At 42.1% G+C, this 4,629-nt stretch overlaps 1 protein-coding gene across 2 annotated transcripts in view; it reads right to left on the bottom strand.

Moving 5' to 3' along the window:
* The window catches only part of LOC103481065 (BTB/POZ domain-containing protein KCTD5), a 17,665-nt gene that overhangs the window by 8,200 nt on the left and 4,836 nt on the right, over window positions 1-4,629 (bottom strand). The window lies entirely within an intron of this gene.

Consider the following 4,629-nt stretch of genomic DNA (forward strand, 5'->3'; position numbering starts at 1 on the left):
CTCGCTCTCTGGTTACCTAGCAACTTACTCGCTCTCTGGTTACCTAGCAACTCGCACGCTCTCTGGTTACCTAGCAACAACCTGCTGTCTCGGTTTACAGGTCAACAGAGACTCCTAACTTCTTAAAAATAAAAAATGGTGAGAAGTGAAACGTGTGGATAAAACAGGAAAAGTCACATCACCAGTTTGGCAGCATTCCAAATATTTAAACCAAAAAATCTAATCAATAGTTATCAATAAACTGATATGAATCCTTTATATCGCTTTTCAGCCCAACACTCCAGGTATGTTTTTTATGAAGGAATGACATTATAACACGACTTAAGGCTCAAAAAGGTTGATTTTACGTGATCCTGGCCCTTTAAGGTCCCTTCCTGTGGTTTTAATGGCTGCACACCGGGCCAAACGTGCCACTGCGTTGGGATATCACCGCAGTATTCCCGCAGGTTTCATCCCGATTCCATCACAACCGCTGGGTATTCCCCTCTTCCCGAGCTGTGATTAGGCGGCGCGTCTCCCGGGGGGGCGAGGAGAGCGAGTCGAAACAATTAGAGCAGAACAGAAAAGATCTGGAACAACAGGCCCATCCCGCTGAGGGCCGGCGCAGAACGCAGCCATCAATTAGCCCGTTCCGCTCGCTTGGGTGGCTGGCTGTTCATAAAAAATGGAAAATAAGGGCTGAGCAGCATCGTCTCCGGCATAAATGTGCACTTATGATCGCTTCCAATCAAGTAGGGGAGAGACACTTTGCTCCAGTGTCTGGATATTTTTCAACACGGGAAAATTGGCTTTTTCCTCAAAAAGTTCCTCTTCCAACCCGGTTCTTCCCTTAACGGACCGGCGGATCCGTTTCTGGTGGCTTCAAACCCTCTAAAAGCCAGATGTCGTCTCATTTGGAGGGATTATCTGTTTGTAAACAACTTTACTGCAGAAACAGATTTAAACTCCCACGGGTCGCCATGGTTACCCACATTCATCTGGCCGTTTTGATGTTAGCTAGCATGCAGTTAGCATGCTACAACTGTTTACTAAGGATATGCTAGGAAAAATAACACGATTTATAACAGTGGAATAAAGTGTAAATACGGATGTAGAGTAATAAATACGAGAAAAAGTCGTAATATGAGAAAAAGTCGTAATATGAGAAGATAAAATAAAGCTGTAATAATACGAGAAAAAAGTCATGAGACAAAAACTAGGAAGACAAAAGTTATATTACCACAATAAAGTCGCAATTCAAGAAAACAGTCATAACATTACTATAATAAAGTTGTTCTATTAGGAGAAGCAATTTCACAAAAACTCCTTTTTATAAAAATTACAATTGAAACGAGGAATAAGTTGATGAGTTCACATCTAGTGAAGTTATTCATTTATCAGTTTTACACACAAGCAAATCCTTCATCTTTTAATACATCAGCATCAACAGCAAGACTCTGAAATGGTTGAGTTTATTTAGTAAAAGACTGAAGAAGTCACAACAAATCTTCATAGCCGTCCATGATTATTAGCAATTTTATGACTTTTATTACAATAACTTTATCCTCATAACTGAAAAAAATCCATTATTTAGCCCTGATATTCTGTTATGCTGCTAATTTTACACAAAGACTTTAAACTTCACAAGTTACAGCTTCACCATGATAGTGGGTGGAAATCGTCCCAGAAGCCTCTCTCGTTATGATGAGTTCAACTCCACAGCCATTAATCTTTCTAATAATGAGACGCAGTCCCAGCGCGTCGCCTCTCCTAATGAATCCAAAGCCCTCTCCGCAGACTGACCTCTTTTCCACGTCAAAAATATCCCACAGGAGCCCACAGGCGCGCTATTCCAGCCCACCGGGTCACTTTTTAAACTTCTATATTCACAGGAGTTCAAGTACAAGAACAGGAGGCCCAAATGGAGAAAGACCCGACCTGAACCGCTCACCCAGATCCAGACGAGATGCACTAAACTAGGGCTGGACGACTAATCAATAATAATCAATCAATCTGATGCAGGCCTGTCACAATGATGTTTGCTGTACAATAAATTGTCCCATAAGTTATTACAATAAATGCTAATATTGTTTTGAGACAATTTCCATTAATATGTGACGGTTTTGTGCACCCATCCCATAATAAACACTCAGTGGTAATAATGGCATAATAAAGCTGGGACACATTACAAAAGATCAATAAACTTTAAATTCTAATGAACATTTCCCACCGAATCAGAAAACATTTTAAACACAAAACAAATTAAACGAATTATGAAATCTTACAAAATGATCCCTAAAAAGTTCAAACCAACTTTTAGCATCCAGTTTTCAGTGGAGACAAAATACGCAAACAGAAATTAGAGTTCATTTTAATTTATCACAAGATTAATTACTTATCGTGCTATTGTGAAAGGCCTAATTATTAAACTGGTGGCTTCGACCGACTGACTCGCTCTTCAGTTGCCTAGCAACAACCTGCTGAGGAAGAAGCCGTTTCAAGTTCCCCCAACTTTGTATTGTGATTAGTTTTTCAGGCATATCGTCCAGCGCCAACCCTGCTGCGTCCTTTCCCACCGTCGCCTGAACGCACCGCGTTTTCACTGCAGGCGCTCCGACGTGTCGCGGCGTGAAAACCCGGAGGAGCCTGGAAATCCCACCGACAGGTGAGGCTTAGTTTCACTAAACACGCAACCTGGTTCTCCTGTTTTCAGCAAGTCAACAACACGGCAGCTTCTGTTCGACAAGGCGGGTCAGAACCGGCGCAGCAGGAAGTCAAAACAACGAGAAAAAGTTTAAACTAAATGCAGAACTGACTTCTGCTTTAAATTAACAACATGATTACAAAAGAGATTTATAATTCAGTTCATTTGATTGGGACAGTTAATCAACATGACCACAATACATGGCAGAGCATAATATTTAAAGTTTGTTTTCATCCCAAGGCGAGAAAGCAGAAAAAAACTAAACGGCTCACACAGACACACGGTTCCATTAAGAGAAGTAAAAAAAAACATAACCAAGAAATATAGATTTATGGAAAACAGTTTGTCCTGCTGCTGCAAGCATGTGTGACGTTTTAGTTTCTCCTGGTTCAAATTACCCGAATAAATTCTTTATTATTGCACGAAAGGCAACAGAATGTTTGCTTCATTAATTAAAACTGTATTATTTGTGTATCAGCATCTTTTAAAGTATTATAATACACATTTTAAAAGAAAGCTTAAGAGATTAAATAAACAATCTACAGAATGCGGCACATTTTTTTTATCCGATTGATCGTCAGAATAATCGATCATTAAAATACTTTGCAGCCTAAATGAAGATCAGAGCCGTCACTCGGTACAAACACGAATAAAAATCCGGGCTGTGAAAATTATTCCACTCAAAACTTTTCCTCATTTTCACCATGATTGCAGCGTCGACGTTGCCATGACAACCGTCAAGATGGATGGCCAGGATTTCGCCCGTTCCAACAGAGTTCAGGCCGCCTCGCCCTGCCGTCAGCTCAACAAAAAACGGCCCAGTCAAAGTAAACATGATGGCCGACGGTGCCAATAATCCAACCGTTCTCAAAGCTTCTGCAGTCGGACAGTCGAGTCGCATTTCATCCAACTTTTACGGCGTTGAAGTGAGACGCGAGTCGCAACGCAGCAGAAGTCAAACGACGGCAGGAAAACTCAATATTCTGCTAATGCAACAAGATGAATAATTAATGATTTATTTATCATGATACATTCCAGTCATTAATGGGGAAAAACAAAACTGAACATGATCAGAAACGTACTAAACATGTGGCTAATGGAGGCTGAAGCTACATTAGCTAAGCTAATTTATTTTAAAAATCAGACTTTTTTGTTTTATTAAAATATTTATTGTTTTTTTATCGTTTAGCTGGAAAAAAATATTTTAGATGTTTACATTTCTTGGTCAACCAGAACTCTTGATTTGACGACTTTGGCTTATGTTGGAAAAGTTTGTGCACCCCTGGCTTGGCTTTCTGACGCCCACAGCAGCGGCGGCTGCAGGTTTCCTGCAGAAAAAGGCCGATGCTATTGGGTATCAGAATAACTTCATTAGCCGGCAGCGCCTCGCTGCTGAGCTCTTACTGCAGGCAGGCGGCGCGGGGGGAGACGATACGGCCATTAAATATTTACGCCGCCTCCCGCCGCGTTCCCAGGCACGGAGGAAAGCCTGAAGAAAACACCTCCCTGGGCAGCAAATGGATATGAATATGAAAAGACGGAGAAGGAACAAGAATCCTTTGTGATGGGCCGCGTGAAAAATTGATGCGGTTCTGAAAGCGGAGCTCAAATTTAACAGGGAAGAAGAGGAGAAATCAGTCGATTTCTCCTCTTATGACGACATCGCTATGACGACATCCATTCACCGCGTCGGCAGTGACTGATGGTTATCAATATGGTGGATTAAATATTTAACATGTGACTTCTGAAAGGCAGACAGAGCACATGACAGCACTTCCTCCCCGGTCCAAACCCAAAGCGCCAACAAGCTGCAGTCAACAGCATGAATAATGCAGCTCAGCTCCAGAGTCCTGCAGGACGTCGGGCGGCGAGACGGAGGAACGGGGCGCAGGGGAGGAAAACGGGGCGCAGGGGAGGAAAACGGGGCGCAGGGGAGGAAAACGGGG

This window comes from Poecilia reticulata, linkage group LG19 (genome assembly GCF_000633615.1).
Source record: "Poecilia reticulata strain Guanapo linkage group LG19, Guppy_female_1.0+MT, whole genome shotgun sequence".
Classification (NCBI taxonomy): Eukaryota; Metazoa; Chordata; class Actinopteri; order Cyprinodontiformes; family Poeciliidae; genus Poecilia; species Poecilia reticulata.